The sequence below is a fragment of the Scyliorhinus canicula genome, chromosome 11 (assembly GCF_902713615.1).
Source record: "Scyliorhinus canicula chromosome 11, sScyCan1.1, whole genome shotgun sequence".
In the NCBI taxonomy this organism is placed as follows: Eukaryota; Metazoa; Chordata; class Chondrichthyes; order Carcharhiniformes; family Scyliorhinidae; genus Scyliorhinus; species Scyliorhinus canicula.
The window spans coordinates 44,969,993-44,989,357 of NC_052156.1; the positions used below are offsets into that span (position 1 = coordinate 44,969,993).

The window sequence follows — 19,365 nt, forward strand, 5'->3', positions numbered from 1 at the left end:
ATAGCAGCGGTTGCAGTCAAAACATAAGTGCATTCTTTGGATATCATTAATGATCAAATCATTAAATAAGAGCAAGAGAAAACTGGGAAAAACATTTCTGGATTAAAATGCACTAAACATTTCTAGATCTCATTTTGAAGTAAACCCCAGAGTTCAGTTCATACAAATAGGGGGAGAATTGCTTAACAAACACAAAGGAGATTTTGTAGGTATACCATACACAAGATTACACACCATTTATGTCAAACAATTACAAAATTAGTTATGTGAACACTTGGAAATGGTCATTTCCATAAAATGACAGATACGGTGTTGAAAATATATTCTGTACTTGCAGACTTCACTGTGGGCAGTTAGTGAGAGCAACCAGTGTTTAGAGATTCAAAGATTTGCAATGTCGAGTATTTATTTCTGTGAGTGATAAACTTATTTTGTATTCTGTATTTTTTTAAAACAGGATCTATTAGGGATATTCAAAGTTTATCTAAGAGTTCTAATCTTGGAATCTAAACATAAATTACTTTGCATTTCCATGAGTCATCATGGCATGCTTTTATTGCTAAAACTACACTCCATTTGTCATTGCCAAACTAACGGAGAAGTTTTACCTAGTAAAAAATGTATTGCCTGATGTACCATCAATTGGACGCGAGACACGATGAAAATCCAAACTGTGGCTTTAATCAGCTAGTTGTTAGCCCGGTGGTCGACTACAGAGAAAGGCCGACCGCCGGGAAACCTGGGTACTTATACCCGCCTCCGACTGCCTCTCGATCAATTGGTGAGCAGTCACCTGACTATTCCCAGCCAATCAGACGAGAGGCACATGACCAGCCAGAGCCAATGGGATACCTATGCTCTGCACCAATGGCAGTGATCACACTCATATCACCACATTCACCCCTTGTGGAGAAAGAAGGCGGGGTGGTGTGTGTGAGGGGAAGGGGGGGGGGGTCCGAGGACTGGTCATACGAGTAGAGATAATCGAAGATATGGGCTGCCCACTGGCTCGTGGCAAAATAAACAATACTACATACTACACACTAAAAAAATTACAATAGAGTCCAATAAAGTCCCATGGCTGCATCAGATGGTCATTATCAGCCTGTCGGGTGCCCGTGATGTTCTGGTGGACTGTCGGTGACGTCGGGCCGATGGTCGTCCTTGCCTCCGGGAGCGCCGGTCGTAGATGTGTCTCCGTACCCCGGGATGGTGATGGAGACGCTGTAATCGGGGAAGGGGGGGTATATGCGCTGGGTCGTGGGGGCGCGGGGGGAGCTGGGGGGAATTGGGGTTGGGGGGTGTGTTGATGGAAGAGGAGAGGGCCGCACGCCGGCGGGTGCCGGGTCCCGGAGCGATACCGTATCCTGCCGACCGTCGGGATACCCCACGTATGCATACTGCGGGTTGGCGTGGAGTAACTGGACTCGCTCAACCAACGGGTCGGACTTGTGTACCCGCACATGCTTCCGGAGCAGGATGGGCCCGGGAGTGGCCAGCCAGGTCGGGAGAGGGGATCCTGAGGACGACTTCCTAGGGAAAACAAGAAGACGTTCATGAGGTGTTTGATTAGTGGCAGTACAGAGGAGAGACCGGATTGAGTGAAGGGCATCGGGGATGACCTCTTGCCAACGGGGGATAGGGAGATCTCTGGACTGTAGGGCCAGCAGGATCGTCTTCCAAATGGTGCCATTCTCCCGCTCGACCTGACCGTTACCCCGGGGTTTATAACTGGTCGTCCTGCTAGAGGCTATGCCCCTGCTGAGCAGGAATTGACACAGTTCGTCACTCATAAAGGAGGACCCCCTGTCGCTGTGGATGTACCCCGCTTTGGGCAGCAGGGTAGCATTGTGGTTAGCATAAATGCTTCACAGCTCCAGGGTCCCAGGTTCGATTCCCAGCTGGGTCACTGTCTGTGTGGAGTCTGCACGTCCTCCCCCTGTGTGCGTGGGTTTCCTCCGGGTGCTCCGGTTTCCTCCCACAGTCCAAAGATGTGCGGGTTAGGTGGATTGGCCATGCTAAATTGCCCGTAGTGTCCTAATAAAAGTAAGGTTAAGGGGGGGGTTGTTGGGTTACGGGTATAGGGTGGATACGTGGGTTTGAGTGGGGTGATCATGGCTCGGCACAACATTGAGGGCCGAAGGGCCTGTTCTGTGCTGTACTGTTCTATGTACGCGGGGTAACCGAACAGGGAGAAGATGGATAGGAGGGCCTTTATGACGGTTGTTGTGGTCATGTCGGGACAGGAATGGCGAAAGGGAAGCGGGAGTACTCGTCGATAACACTCAGGAAATATGTGTTACGGTTGTTGGAGGGGAGGGGACCCTTGAAGTCTATGCTGAGACGTTCAAAGGGGCGGGATGCCTTGATCAGATGCGCTCATTCGGGGCGGTAGAAGTGCGGTTTGCACTCGGCGCAGACGTGGCAGTCCCTGGTGACGGTCCTGACTTCCTCAACGGAGTAGGGCAGGTTGAGGGTCTTAATAAAATGGTAAAAACGAGTGACCCCTGGATGGCAGACGTCCGTGTGGAGGGAGCGGAGGTGGTCAATCTGCGCGCCGGCGCAGGTACCGCGGGATAGGGCATCGGAAGGCTCGTTGAGCTTCCCAGGACGATAGAAGATATCGTAGTTGTACGTGGACAACTCGATCCGCCACCGCAAGATCTTGTCGTTCTTGATCTTGCCCCTCTGTGCATTATTGAATATGAAAGCTACTGACCGTTGGTCTGTGAGGAGGTAAACCTCCTGCCGGCCAGATATTGCCTCCAATGTCGCACAGCTTCGACTATGGCCTGTGCCTCCTTTTCCACCGAGGAGTGGCGGATTTCGGAAGCGTGGAGGGTTCATGAAAAGAAGGCCACGGGTCTGCCCGCTTTGTTCAGGGTGGCCGCCAGAGCTACGTCAGACGCGTCGCTCTAGACCTGGAATGGGAGGGACTCGTCGATAGCGTGCATCGTGGCCTTTGCGATATCCGCTTTGATGCGGCTAAAGGCTTGGCGGGCCTCCATCAACAGGGGAAAGGAGGTGGACTGGATGAGAGGGCGGGCTTTGTCGGCGTAGTTGGGGACCCACTGGGCGTAATAGGAGAAGAAGCCAAGGCAGCGTTTGAGGGATTTGAGGGAGTTGGGGCGAGGGAGCTCCATCAGGGGGCGCATGCGTTCGGGATCGAGGCCTATCACTCCGTTACGCACTATGTAGCCGAGGATGGCTAGATGGTTGGTGCTAAACACGCACTTATCCTTATTGTAGGTTAAATTAAGGAGTTTCGCGGTTCGGAGGAATTTTTGAAGGTTTATGTCATGGTCCTGCTGATCGTGGCCGCAGATGGTGACATTATCGAGGTACGGGAAGGTAACCTGTAACCCATGCTTGTCGACCATTCGGTCCATCTCCCGTTGAAAGACCGAGACCCCATTTGTGACACCGAATGGAACCCTGAGGAAGTGGTAGAGGCGCCCATCTGCCTCATACGCGGTGTACTTGCGGTCACTCGCCCGGATGGGGAGCTGGTGGTAGGGGGACTTAAGGTCCACCGTGGAAAAGACTTTGTATTTCGCGATCCTGTTAACCAGGTCGGAAATACGGGGGAGAGGATACGCGTCCAGCTGCGTAAACCTGTTGATGGTCTGACTGTAATCAATGACCATCCGGTTTTTCTCCCCAGTCCGAACTACCAGCACTTGGGCTCGCCAGGGACTGTTGCTGGCCTCGATAACTCTTTCCTTAAGGAGCCTCTGGACCTCGGACCCGATGAAGGTCCGTTCCTGGGCACTGTATCGTCTGCTCCGAGTGGCGACAGGTTTACAATCTGGGGTGAGATTAGCAAACAAGGAAGGTAGGTCCACTTTGAGGGACGCGAGGCTGCAGACAGTAAGGGGGGGAATAGGACCGCCGAATGGGAAGGTTAAGCTCTGAGGGTTGCACTGGAAATCCAGGCCCAAGGCCCAGGCCCAAGGGGCAGCAGGGTAGCATGGTGGTTAGCATAAATGCTTCACAGCTCCAGGGTCCCAGGTTCGATTCCCGGTTGGGTCACTGTCTGTGTGGAGTCTGCACGTCCTCCCCCTGTGTGCGTGGGTTTCCTCCGGGTGCTCCGGTTTCCTCCCACAGTCCAAAGATGTGCGGGTTAGGTGGATTGGCCATGCTAAATTGCCCATAGTGTCCTAATAAAAAAGTAAGGTTAAGGGGGGGGTTGTTGGGTTACGGGTAAAGGGTGGATACGTGGGTTTGAGTAGGGTGATCATGGCTCGGCACAACATTGAGGGCCGAAGGGCCTGTTCTGTGCTGTACTGTTCTATGTTCTATGTTCTATGTTCTAAGAGTGCTGGAGCGCATAGATGGGGGAGAATGAGGAGATTGAAGTTTTTGAAAACCCTCCCCTGGACCGTGAGGTCCGCTATGCAGCACCCAGTGATTTGGACGGAGTGCGAACCCGTGGCCAATTCGGTTTTATGCTCAACTGGGTGGATGGGGAGTGCGCAGCGTCTTACCGTGTCGGGGTGGACTAAACTTTCCGTGCTTCAGGAGTCCAATAGGCATTTCGTCTTGTGTCCGTTGAGCTGGATCGTTGTCGTAGTCTTGGCGAGTGAGCGTGGTTGCGACTGGTCGAGAGTGATGGAAGCAAGTCGTGGCCAGAGTTCCAGGTCATCCTCGGGGGCAGAGTTATCGCTGGCAAGGCCTTCCGTGTTGGCCCAAGATGGCGGCGCCCAGGACCTGCACGTGGAATCGGGGTCCCAAGATGGCGGTGCCCAGGACCCGCACGTGGAGCCGGGGCCCGAAGATGGCAGCGTCCATGACCCGCACGTGGCGTCCGGGGCCCAAGGTGGCGGCGCCCGTGGGGACCTCGTGGCAGCTGGGGGCAGTGTTAGTGGCGTCTGCGGGCCGGTCGGGGCAGCTGGGAGCGGGGGTCGGGAGGACCGTGGGCCTGTTGCGGGGGCCGGGAGGCAGGCCGGAGAGGTCGGTGCGCGGCGCGGGGCCCTGGGGGGGCCTGGGGGGGCGATCCGCGGTCGCTGTGTGGAACAGCAGCGACCGACTTGGTCTGGCAGACCACTGCGTAGTGGCCCTTCTTCCCGCAGCTCTTACACAGAGCGGAGCGGGCCAGGCAGCGTGGGCGGGGGTGCTTGGAGAGGCCACAAAAATAGCAGCGGGGCCCCGCTAGCTTGTCGGAGCGTCCCGCAGCGCAGGCCTGGGGGGGGTCGGGGTCAGCGGAGGACGGGGTGGCGCATGCCACGATGTCCAGGGGGTTGCTGTGCGGCCGGGGGCGTATGTGCGGGGTTTAGGTCAGTGACCTCCAGGGAGGTTGCAAGGGTCCGTGCCTCAGCTAGGCTGAGGGCGTTCTTCTCCAGCAATCGTTGGCGGATAGAGGAGGATTGCATGGCGGCAACATAAGCGTCTCTAATTAAAAGTTCCATGTGCTCGGTCGCCGAAACTTGAGGACAGGCGCACATTCTCCCTAGAGTTGTAAGGGCCTGGTAGAATCCGTCGAGTGACTCACCAGGGAACTGCTGTCTAGTCGTCAGGAGATGCCATGCGCATACTTCGTTGACCGGCCGGAGAAAGTGTCCTTTCAGGATGTCCATGGCCGCATCAAAATCGCTTTCGTCCTCAATCATTGAATATACCGCCGTGCCCACGCACGAGTGGAGGATGTGGAGTTTCTGCTCCTTGGAGGGTTTGCTGGCTGCAGTTGTCAGGTAACTGTTGAAGCACGCCTGCCAGTGTTTAAAGATTGCAGACGCATTTGAGGCATGCGGGCTGGTGCGGAGGCAGTCAGGCTTGATGCGTAGCTCCATTCCAAAATTCTAGCTGATTAAATTGATGTACCATCAATTGGACGCGAGACATGATAAAGATCCAAACTGTGGCTTTAATCAGCTAGTTGTTAGCCCGGTGGTCGACTACAGAGAAATGCCGACCGCCGGGAAACCTGGGTACTTATAACCCTCCTCGAAGGCGGGGTCTACTTGCCTCGCGACCAATTGGTGAGCAGTCACATGACTAGTCCCAGCCAATCAGACGAGAGGCACATGACCAGCTAGAGCCAATGGGAAACCAATGCTCTGCACCAATGGTAGTGCTCCCACTCATATCACCACATTGCCTTTTGTAACGCCTACTCTTCTACAAAAATGAACAAATCAAGGCATAGCTTGAGTGTTGTTATTTCTTATTTCTGCTAGCAATGGTGTAGCGCAGGGATAATTTATGTTACAGACTCTCCATGCCATTTTCTACCATTATTTCCACTCATCCTGAAATATGTATTTTGCTGAGGGAATAGTAATATAGTGACATTATGGAGCAGATTCTCCATCACCCGCCACTGGGAGCAGAGTCCCCAATGTGGCGGAGAACCTCGTGTTGGGGAAGAATGGCGCTGATATTGTTCTGATGCATCAGTTCCCTACTGGCAGCGGCATTTAGGTTTGTACCCCACACCAACGGGAGGATGCAAGTGGGTCATTTGAACCCTTTTGCATCTGATTAATGGGCTGGACATTAGATACTCATGGTCTCCGTGATGCTTCAATCCTCTGGGCTGGGAATCATGTGGGTGTGGATTGGTGCAACTATTTGTCAAGGTGGCCCTAACACGATGGACCTCACTGTGGGCCACGGGCAAATCTTGCGCAATCCATCCTCAGCCCCACATCAGAGACTCCCACAAGACCCCTCTAACAGAGAACCCTCCATATCAGAGAACCCCAATATCAGAGATCCCTCCATCAGAGTCCCCTCATATGAGAGACCCCTCGTATTTATAAACATCTAGCAATTCCGGGCGGGATTTTCTCACCCTGGGCCTGGGCCGGAGAATCGCTGGGACCGGCGTCAATCGTGCCATGTCGGCCCGATGCTGGTCTGCCGATTCTCCGGAGAGCGGGGAATCGGCGCCATTGGCGCCAGCGCGGTCGGTGTGGCGCTGGTCGGGGGCCACTCTACGGGCCCCCCCCGGGATTTTCGGTCCAGAATGGGCCGAGCGGCAACGCTAAAAAAGCCGAGTCCCGACTGCGCCATCCACAACTGCTCTTAGCCGGCGGGATGTTCGGCGTGAATGCATGTGGGGCGGACTGGTGGAGGGGGGGGCCTCCGCTGTGGCCTGGCCGGTGATGCCGATCGATCGGTGGATTGGCCTCCAGGGCTGGGGGCCTCTTTTGTTCCGCGCCGGCCCCGGTAGCCCGACACCATGTTGCGTCGGAGCCGGCACGGAGAAGGGAGCCACTGTGCATGCGCGGCAATCGAGCCGGGCCCACTGCGCATGCGCTGTTGCCGCCGGTCCACTGCACATGCGCAGGCCCGCGGCGCCCATCTGATGCCAGGGATCGGCAGCTGGAGCGGCGTGGGTCGCTCCAGTGCTGTGCTGGCCCCCTGTAGGGGTCAGGATTGCTGCTCCTGAGGCCATGTTGACGTTGTCGTGAAACACGATGGCTTTTACGACGGTGTCAACACAGCCTCAGGATCAGAGAATCCCACCCTAAATGCGTTCACTTCCCCTTTATCTCAGCAGAAAACAGTTAAATGTTTAGATTTAGTCAGGCATTGTCAATCACGGTGTCAACACTTAGCCTCAGGATTACAGAATCCCGCCCACTGGACCTGCATTTCAAAGAGACATATACAATCAACCCAACATTGAAAAGTGTCATGATAAAATGGATTCAATGCTGGACTGAGATACCAGTGAGGTAATGGAAGATCATAGAATCACAGAATTGTACAGTAAAAAAACGAGGACTATTGCCCTTTGTATCCGCACCACAGCAATTTGCAAGAGCAATCCAAACCAATTTCACTGATGTTGTCATCATGGCCCCGTATCATCTTCTATCCAATGTTCCCTTAAAAGAAGAAATGGCCTTGGCCTCAATTACACCCTGTGGCAAAACATTCCCATGCTCTAAAAACGCTCAATGTAAAGAAAACTTGATGATGTAACCTTCTTATATTAGACAAAAACAAAGCAGCAAGTTAACAAACTGGAGACCTATCACAACACCAAGCCTCCTGAGTCACATCTGTATTAAGGTTACTTTTGAATTCATAGAGTGCAGAATCTACCAGCAAACTGGGCAATATCATTGTAAAATTGAAACCAATTTACATGAAGTCTGGATTAAATCTGTGGGTGGAAGTGCTACTGTAAGAAGCAACATTACAGTGTGGTCCAATGTTATTTGTTTTGTAAAATTGCTCAAGTGTACAGGAAGTACACTGACGCAAGCTGAAGGACTTTGTCCTGACTGCACAGATATTAATTTGAGGGTGTCGCGCATCAATTCTGAGATGTATTGCCCCAGTTGGTATATGAACATAGACAGCTAAATCATACAGGTCAATGCACCAATTCCTGGTGCAAATCTGCTATCTTCATATTAGCCACCGTGCAAACCAGAGGGTGGCGGCTGGGTGACAAAGGTTATCCTCTGGCCACCTGGCTCAAGACTCCAGTGCCTATACCCACACATACAAGGGCAGCATGCATATCATAAAAGTCTACTGCCGCATGAAATCTGATAGAGCAGATCACTACGCTGCACAAACAACGCTTTCTGTGTCTTGAACTGTCTAGAGAAGCCCGGCAGCACTCAGCAGAAAATGTACCAAGATGTCGCATGATCTACTGCTCTTGCCATCACAATGGCACATGAAGATGCTATCACTGACATTGGTGATGTCATGCAGCACTGCACTCAGGTACTCGTGGCTTGATCTCTGGCACTGCCTGCCACAGTATTTTACTTCCATTGCTTGGTGTGGGTTAAGTAGGTGTCATAAACCTCTGCCCCACCCATCTTCTGGTTTTATCAAATTTTACCTACCCAAGTTCAAAAGCTTATATCCAACAAAATACCTACATTAAAAATAAATGAGAAAGATGTGGCTTTGAAAGAATCAGGATTTTCTTCAGCTTTGTGTTGTCAAGATGGCACTTGGCCACTAAACTGCTGTTAAGGAAATAATGTTCTCCAAATGATAACAACCTAATAAAGAACAAGAACTTCACTTAAAATATGTTCAGTTTAAACATGCTCATGCCACCCCACCCCTTGTTTATTGTACAAGCCAGACTTATATTTCCTGTTCTTGCTGACAATCTGTAACAAAGCCAAATTTGAGTACAACAGCTTTTCGGCTGGCAAGATATTTCTCCACCAACCCCTAATTACACTAAGTCCCTGAAGCTTCAAACAAAGTTTTCCTAATTACAAAGAGATCTTGTAACATTGTTAACCTTTTCGTAATGAATGGTTTTGATATCCTGGCTTAGAATGCCCTTGGAGCATTGAAGGAAGTATTAAAATGGAAACAACATGCATTTCTCAAACAAAAGAAACCTTAAAAGCGTGGATTTTCCCCATTCACGTATTCCAGTTTGGTTGAGAACACAGCAATTCCGTTTTTAATGATCTCAAAAGCTAGGAAGCTACGCTTAGAGCAATTTTGTATTTTCTTAAATTACATTCTACGGCAAACATTTAGGCATATACCTAAACACATTCTATGTCCATCCAGTCGGTTCCCAAAACAAATAGACCTCCATCCACTTCTTTCGTTATCTACCCAATTCTCTCCAAAAACCTATTGTCACTCTCAGTGGGGGGATTTTGTGTAGCCCACAAGAGCAGGAAACATTGGTTGCGGGTGGGTACCTTAAGTAGGTAAGATGCAAAATTTTGATTTCCCGACGGTGGGTTGAGATACAGAGATAAAGTCAGTGGTGTGTATGCAGTGTGTTCAGCAATGCTATTTGTGCATGCCATGAACACTCATTAGCATAAACCCTTTTTAAAATTACATCCTACCTTCAAGATAAAGTCAGCAGTGTACATGAATCTCATGGAACCTGATTCAAAATCTTTAAAATTGGCGTGCACCAGTCGACTTTGTGCAGTTGTCTACAAGATCCGCAGCTTTTCTTGTTAAACTCTAAGCCACAAAGGCGGGGAGTAGAAGAATGACCGCTCGCATAGTGGCTTAGGACTGGCAAAGGTGACTCAATGGTGAAGAAGGTTGTGGAGCGGGGTTAGGGGCATGAAGGAGTGGACGAGAAATCCAAGCAAGGACAGAGGGTTGAGTCCGGGGCACGAAGGAGTGAAGTGGGAAGGGTCTGCCACTTTGGCTGTGGTGGGGGTGGCAGCAGTGCAGGGGGGGGGGGGGGGGGGGGGTGGAGATGTTGGTGGGGACAGCGAGTCAAGGTAAGAAAATGAAATGCCGAAAGGGGGGGTTTCACTACTGATCAAATGTGGGTCCTTCACAGTGTGTTGACTGGCAGAATCATTACAGGGCTTTGAGTTCATCTACAACACTTCAATATCCCAGCTGAGGATGATCTCAAACAATCTCCTTTGCAATGCGTAAAAGGGAGGGCCAGCTGAGCCAGCTATATTCCGCATAGTGGCGAGTATAACACTGGACACTGACATGAACATTCAACAAATAGCGGGGAAAAAAAACACCACATCGTTTCTTCCACAATAAAGACAATATCCCTAACTCCCCTGTAACTATCAATGCAAACCAACCATGAGGCATGCCAATTCAGCTCTCTGACTAAACTAGTCTCAATACATAAGCATGCTGCACATGAAGAAGTGAAAGCAATGCAATGTGAAATATTTAGAAGTGAAATTCAATTTTGAAAAACATCCATGCAAACTTTGTCTCTCAAGTAATCTGTTGAGGCAGTGTTGGACAAGAGAGTTGTAGTCATGATGTGGATGATCCCTGTTTGGCTAGGGGACACTTCAAGGGACCACCATTTGAAAACCAGGATGAGAAATTTAAAATTGGGGTGTTGCTTAATCCGGAGTCAATGTAGATTGGTGAGCACAGCAATGATGGCCAATCAAAGAAAATTTAGAACCCAGGACTTTTTACATCAAACCGCATTCCTTTCAATATCAGACCTATATATAAAATCGATGGCGGAAAAGCAATTTGATTTTTTTTTGTGTGCCTTCATCTTGACAGAAAAGATCCTCCTACCAGTGCATCACTCAGCCATTTCAGGGGTTTGTCGGTCTGATTCCTGTCCTTGTAAATTTAGACAGACAATTTCATCAGCAGCAGCAGATGATGCATTCCAACTGGCTTCAGCACCCAGACTGTGGAATGAGGGAATAAAAGCAGACAGTCCTGAGTGTGATCATCTTGGAAAGTGCACTTGTACACATTAAAGGAGGACAATGTTAAGTTTTGCTCTGGTGGTTTCTATAATCAAATAGGCTATAGATGCTGTAACACAGCACGGGGCAGAGTTGTGGAGGGGTGGTACCTCCCTGCATGCATCTTTCATTTCCTATCAGCCGGATCTACACCACGTCACATGCACTATGTTTCCCAGAGGCATCACACTGAAACAGAAACAGGCACAGGTGTAGATTTAACAAAAGAGGGGCTTGACAGAGTCAGCTCTGAGTGTCTGCAGAGGTAAACAAACGTGGAGGGCAGCTGGTGAGCAACCTGAGAGAAAATTGTTTTGACGATCTGGCTTTGAACTTTATTTGACATGTGACCTCAAATTGCAACACAAACTGAGACTGGCTGAGACCTCAACCCTGGTCGGACCTTAACTTTCCAAACGCTGACTAAGGGAGTCTCTTTTTGTTTTGGTTTGATTGCATTGGTAATTAGCTTAGCTATAGAGTTTAAATATATAGGGAAGATAATCTATGTAAAGATAGTGCTTAACAAAGAGCTAGGTGCCTCGTTTATTTGAAATAACTTTGTGACAATAAATATTCAATCATCGTGCCGTTTGCCAGAACTGCTGTGTTAAAGTGTGCTTAAAGCCCAGGCTTGCAAGATTCCAATACAAAACAGCTCCCTTGGCGGTGTTTCAATGCTCACCACCTTGGCCGACACTACAGTATGTGATGTTATGGAATCCAAAATTCCACAGTGAGTTGTACCAGAATTTTCCACCTAGGCTGTACATAGCTCACTTAACCAGATGTGATGGAATCTGTAGTTCCAAAGCTTGTATTTTGTGAGACAGACTCAAACTGAAAATGGAAACTGAGAAGGGAAATTGAGAAAGGAAACTGACCCTCCCAGTTTGTAAGGAATGAAACTGAGATTAGAAACCAAAACTTCTGGGTAAACTGAAGCTAGTAGTAGTTGATGAGTTCAGTGGTGCAGCCCAGGTAAGCTGAAGAAGACAGCTAGATCCAGAAGCTGAGAACAAACAAACTCACATCTGCTGCAGCTGTTACCATTAGTTGGTAGCACTGATGGATCTACACCATCCAGATTGAGCTGAGGAGGTCCTGCAGACATGTCTCACATTTGGTGAAGGCTGCACCCATGGAACTAAGGTCGTTTGTGTGCTGCTTTTGGCTGGGAATCAGGCTACAACCTAAAATAAGAGGAGCTGAAATTTTTCACAAGGACATAGTGTTTTGAAGGACTTTGTGACTGAATTTGATGACTGACTAGCTGAGTAGAAAGCTCATATGATCCATCTATCGCTACCATTTAGTTTCTAATCAACCAGAATTTGTCTGTGAACTAATGTTGACCTTAGATTTTACAGTGTAGATGATTAATTAAGATAATGGGTGGAATTAAAATAAAAGTGATGTCAGGTTCTGACTGAAAATTGACGTGTTTCTCCCCAGAATCACAGCCACGTTTTCTGTCCAGATTTTCTATCACTTTGTCAAAACAAATGAGTGGCCGTGTTTTGCGACACCACTCTGGTGGGGCGGAGCCTCATAGAACCGGCAAGACCAGCTACACAGAGGTTAGGGCACCATTGGGACACCATCTTTATAGGATGGCCCAATCTACACTAAAATATGCTACTCCCATGGCCATGGAGGACTCCCACCCCTCCGCCCATTCTAGAAGTATCGGGGGGCATTTTTCCTCCCTCTCTCCCCACCCATGCGTTCTCTGACGCATATTCTTCTTCCTCCCCCCACCACCACACACAAGGGGATGCCCTCCTCCCCAAAGTTGAAGGGTTTTCCCCTGGCGCTGCCCATTGGCACTTCCCCCAAATCATGCCGGTGTGCCGTCATGCCGGCGGTGGAACGTCAGACGGGGTTGGAAGGTATGGCGCAAAGCTGTTTAATGATTTTTAAATATGTTTAAACGAATGGAAATTCTGGGTGTGAACCTAATCACATCACCAGTGGGAAGGGCAGGGAACATCTCATTCTTGGCCCACATTTGGTCAGTACTGACACCGCCCTTTAGGTCACTTCTTAGCCTGACTGACTGTTCCCATGACCTCCCCACCATACATCAACACACCCAGGATGTCAGGTCTTTCCCATTTCGCTCTTCTATCCCCCCAGCTAACCCTCTGACTTCCCTTGGATCGCTCTTTCATTTTGCCAAGCCCTTGACCCCACTTCAACTCTCCAGCCCCTTACCACTGACCTGCCATTGCAGTTGCCAGCCTCCATATAAGCAGTCAATCTCCTCCTCCCCTCCATTGTGTCTTCAGAGTTAAACCGGGGAAACCGTTTATCTTGTATACAACTGCCCAAAGTCAACTGGTGCACGCCACCTTTAAAGAAAAATGTGAACCAGATGTCGACTGTGCGGTCATGTGCACATCAAGATGACATGTGCACAGGAAGTGACATGTCCGTAGCCTGGGAATTCTGGCTTAGCACAGGCAGACACACAGCATGTAAGAGCTGCTAACTTTTCACAGTAAACAATTTAACCTATTAGTTTTTTATCATAATGCCCATACAACCCAGCAACTTTTTTTCAAAAAATAATTTTTATTGAGATTTTCAAATAAATATCAAAAATAGAAAATAACAAGAAAACAGTATTAACAACAAAAAACAGAGAAAAAACACAATAACCCCCAAAACCAACCCACCCCCCTCCCTTCCCCCTCCCTCCCCCTCCCCCCTCTCTCCCTCCCTTCCCCTCCCCGCCTCTCTCCCTCCCTTCCCCTCCCCCCTCTCTCCCTGCCTTCCCCTCCCCCCTCTCCCTCCCTTCCCCTCCCCCCTCTCTCCCTCCCTTCCCCTTCCCCCCTCTCTCCCTCCCTTCCCCTCCCCCCTCTCTCCCTCCCTTCCCCTCCCCCCTCTCTCCCTCCCCTCCCTCCCCCTCTCTCCCTCCCTTCCCCTCCCCCCCTCTCTCCCTCCCTTCCCCTCCCCCCTCTCTCCCTCCCTTCCCCTCCCCCCTCTCTCCCTCCCCTCCCCTCCCCCCTCTCTCCCTCCCCCCTCTCTCCCTCCCCCCCTCTCTCCCTCCCCCCCCTCTCTCCCTCTCTCCCTCCCCCTCTCTCCCTCCCTTCCCTCCCCCCCTCTCTACCCACAAATGGCCAGGCAGATCGTGAGGAGGACATTGATATCATAACAATTCAAGTACTGTTGTCCCCAAAAACAGATAACTCAAAGCTGACCGAAAGGTGGGCCACAAATGCAGGTTGTTCCATGACATTATTACAAAAGGTTGACCAGTGGCAGCAAAGGAGCTTCACACTTTCTATGCCATGAGAAAGTAGTTAACCACGCAAGACAGACTGAAACCGCATGGCGGGAGATTCACCATCCAAAATTCTCTGCAGAGGTATTACATCCAGTAACTCCACCAAGGACATCAAGGGGTGGAAGCAACAAAGTGTAGGGCAAAGGGAACCTTGCACTGGATCTCAATGTATGCGGACATAGAAAGGGAAGTGTCCAGATGTGCACTTTGCAATGCACTCATGCCTCATCAAACCAAAGAACTGCTGCACCTCCATGAGGTACCAGGCTTCCATGGTCGCTCACAGCAGAAAATATATTTGAATGGAATGGGAGCCAGCATCTAGTTCTTGTCGACTCAGGCTGGTATGAAGTTGACTATCTGCCTGTTATGAAGAGCAACACAGAGATTGGAAAACTGAAGAGACATTTCGCCACACAGGACATTTCCCAGAGGACAGCGCCCGGCAATTTGTCTCCAGGAAGTTCAAGAGTGCACATGGAACTATGAACACATCACAAGTAGTCCCCACATTTCACATCCTGTCCAATTAAGCTACCCCACTCCCACATTTCCTTGAGGGCTCAATAAAATACCCCTGAAATCTCTCTCTGTGCTGTTTTATACAGATTTAAAGCCAACATTGTGTAATTACAAGAAGAACTGAGATATATAGCCCATGAGGCCAAAGGGATCAAGGGATATGGAAGGAACGGTTCGGTCAGGATATTGAACTTGATGATCAGCTATGATCATAATGAATGGCAGAGCAGGCTCGAAGGGCCAAATGATCTCCTTCTGCTTCTATTTTCTGTGTATTTTTCTATCCAAAGAAAGCACTCTATTTCAGTTAGATATAATTCATTGTCAAATTATTTGCTGAAAGTGTTCGACAATAAGAGCATGTACATTATTATTAGATTCAGACACAGATTAACATAAAAAGCTCTATTTAGCCTTTTCACAAGATTTAACCTCTGAACAGGATTGAGCCCATTGGCTGCAATATAACATCTAAATATGCAGAAAAATCCCCAAAGAAAGCATAATTAACCAAATTATCCAAATCCATTGTATTTCCATTATATCCAATGGAGTGAATAAGAAAGGTGCATTGATGTCCTCTTGAAGGGTGCATTTTAGATTTGCACTTGAAATAATGAATGTAATTGATTCATTTAAAGAACTGTGATGAGCTCACATTCTCTTGCACCAAGTTTCTGCTCGCATTGTTAAACCTATTATATTTTTCACTTGGTAAGCAAGGGGCATAACAGTAATCCACATGAACTAGTTATATCTCGCCTGTGTTCCAATTTCAGATTTGATCCATGCTTTAGTCAAATGGTCTAACAGCAGGGCTACTCCACAGCTGTTTTTCTGATGTGCTTAGCAGAGTGCTAAGGTTACTATCTCTCAATCCGATGATCTGGCATAGCCAATGGCAACCCCATTGTCAGCTTCTGATGAAAGGTTGCAGACCTCAAACGTTAACTCTATTTCTCTTTTCACAAATGCTGAAGAGCAGGCGAGTACGTGCGGTATTTTCTGCTTTTGTTCCAGTGTAAACTTTCTGGGTGTGATAAGGCTGAGGGCCGATTTCCCTTGGCTAATCAGACATGCCTGCTCTGGGTTTGACTTTGAGTGTGTGAGGCCTGTGGATCAGGAGTCAACTGCACTCGCACTCTGCTTGATGATATTCAAAATAACTTTTATCTGTTTTGATCTCAAGTGTGACTTTCTCCCAGGGCTGTTCATGAGCAGGATCTGTGACTATTCCCATCATCAGATGCACCAATTTCCCAGAGGATTCAGAGCATGCATGGTCTGAGAAATTCAGATATTATCATATAAAAACAGAAATTAGTTACATGAAACTTTAATCTCTTGAATTCGCACACTTTCAGTTTTTTAACATTCTTGTCACACACCCAATTTCTGACCACCAACTCTCTGGTAAATACAGATAAGCCCATCAGCTAGGCCATTATATTGTTTTAATTGAAAGACAGGAGCAAAGTAAGAAGATGGAAGAAAGAGATATTGCAGTAAGTTGTTTTGATTTTTTTTAAATTTCAAAACAAGGGAGAGATTTCCCTCTGTTATGCATAATTTCTCAGAAAGAAAAGATTTAACATTTTGCTGCACGTCTCATGCAAATAAAATTGAATACGCCGAAACAAGAGTTTTTATTCATGGATTCATCACTTTACTCTTATTCACCAAATTTACAAAATGTAAAAAATCTAATTTTGCATCTATCCAAAACAAAGCTGCAAAATATCTTCTCCAGTTTGGTTTCATGTATGTTTTTCTAATTGGCATTAGCAATTGTATCATTCAAAGCTAAAGTTCAACAACTGTCATGTGCACGTTGGTCTATCCTACTAAAAATATGTGACTTGGTGAGACCCGGTATGTCCCAGATTTGTAACTATGTTCGTTTCTCCCTTCACATTATCTTTAACATTGGTGAGAAAGTCAAGCATTACAAGGAGTAATCATTATCTCAGAAAAAGAGCATAACCTTTCTTTAACAATTAGTTCATTGATATTTCAAACTGAATGATCGGTTAGTGGGTATATAGTCCAAAAAGTGAAAGCCAAATTGCACATCCAAGGACAGCACATAGTCAGGTCTTGTCATGGAGGAGTCTGGGGCTTGGCCTAATAATTATTTTTCTGAGCACAGTAAGAAGTCTTACAACACCAGGTTAAAGTCCAACAGGTTTGTTTCAAACACGAGCTTTCGGAGCACGGCTCCTTCTTCAGGTGAATTTATTTTTCTGGCAGTATGGCAATGTTAGGTTGCCCCGAGACTAGTCTGGAGCAAATCTTCCAACTTTGACATCAACTCCCAAACATTAGCGATGGGTGTTTGTCAGGGTCAACTGCGTGCAGTTTGCTTTTATCATGTCCTGGTGCAATGCCGTGTCACTTAAGTAATTTGCCCAGTTTTATTCTTGTTATTCTTTGCCACATTTTGCTATAATTGACTGGCTTGTCAATCACGTTGGTGTGGGACTGGATATTTGGACAAGATACCCAAGACTCTTGAGCCATTTAATTCCATCCTTTACAATTAGTCAAATTCCACAACGATTAGTAATTTACGAATAAGTATACATGCCATTGTTCAGCTAATTCATCGAAAAACAAAGAATAACTTTATTTCATCTACCAACGTATAGGATATGCCACTGCAGTAGTTTTAAAAAATCTATTTGTACTGTGACTGATTAGAACCATAGATTTGCTATTATGAAACTAATTTTGCAGAAATAATTTCCTTATTCCCAAACTCCAACCAAAAACTTGCTGTGCCAGGATGTCAAACTATAGACAAAAATGAAAAATGAGATGGAAAATTCATTGAAGAAAATTCTATTCTTAAATCTATCACCCAAATTATGAGCTGTAAGCATTCGGCTTTCAAAAGCATTTAATTATGAAGAGAGGCTGGATAAGCTTGGGTTGTTTTCTTTGGAGCAGATAAGACTGAGAGGGGATCTGAATGAGGTGTATAAGATTATGAGGGGCATGGACAGGGTGGATAGAGAGTAGCTGTTCCCCTTAGCTGAAGGGTCAATAAAAAGGGGGCATAATTTTAAGATGAAAGGCAAGAGGTTTAAAGGAGATTTGAGGAACAAAATGTTGACACAGAGGGTGGTGGGAATTTGGAATGCACCGTCTGGGAGGCAGGAAACATCACAGTTTTCAAAATGTACTTGGATGAGCACTTGAAATGCAATCACATTAAGGCTATGGGCCAAAATGTTGAGAAGACGGTTCAGTGCACTTGAGAGTATATTTTTTTCACTGCTCCGAAGCATTTCTATGTGTGGGCTTGATCAGGGAGAAGCTCCCCCTGTGGGCGGGAACAAGATCACAACACCTCGCAAGATCTTGTTAGATTTTGCGAGGCACAATGACCATTGACAAGCCCGGGGGAGACCTCTCCCAGCATTTACCTGATTCTGGTGTGACGCGGGCAAGTAGATCACACCCTCAGGTGAATTGCGCCTGATTTGCACTCCCGCTTGAATGCTTTTGAAGTGCTCAGCTGGAAATTGACAGCACTTAACACTCTTTAAAGTGGTTGATGTTTGTAAATCCAATCAATGATTTCCGTCCAGTAAATTTACAAAGTCGATTTTTATGAATCATGGCTTCTAACAATCCTTAATAATGTGAACGATCCCACTTTAATAAGGACACGCGAGTCCACACCAAATAGAAATAACAACAAAGTTTTATTCACAAACAATTAATTTTACACACTTCCTGGTGGACCCCTACCAGGTACCTCTCAGTCTGTGCCTTACTGGCCAACCTTATATACACTGGGTAATTCAGATACCCCGATCCTAGCGCAGGAGCCCATACTCTGCAAGGAGCACTTGGAAGACAAGCATTGCCATCCCGTAGGTCCGATGCGGGATATTACATTTCTTCCCCCCAAAGTCCAAAGATCCCTTTCACGAACGAAGGAGGAGATCGTGGAGGATGTCGGAGTCTCTCTGGCTTCAGTGAGTCCTAATGGAGCTGATGCAGCAGATCAGTCGGCGTATACCGTGCTGATGAACACTGCCTGCGGCAGGAACGACATGGCAGATAATCGTCAGGAGGAGGCTGAACGACGGAGTCAGCATCCGAAACCTCTGAGGTCTGGGTCTTCATCTCGGAGTCGAAAGACACAATGTCGGGCATGCTGGCATCAAGAGAGACTGGAGGAGTCACAGCAGGCCGGTTCGCCAATGGAGTCAGAGGATCAAGGGCGGGCTTCTTTGCAGGCAATTCACGAAGGCGCAACCTCCATGAGCAAATATGATCCACGTGTCATTTTATTAGTTATCCCTGGATCCAAACTTCGTAAAAGACTGGTCCCGTTTGACGGACGACAATCCCAGAGAACGTGTGAGCACCATTGTT

The 19,365-nt window shown here is 47.9% G+C and overlaps 1 protein-coding gene across 3 annotated transcripts in view; it reads right to left on the reverse strand.

Moving 5' to 3' along the window:
• Positions 1 to 19,365, reverse strand: part of fhit (fragile histidine triad diadenosine triphosphatase) — a 1,624,435-nt gene that overhangs the window by 175,839 nt on the left and 1,429,231 nt on the right. The window lies entirely within an intron of this gene.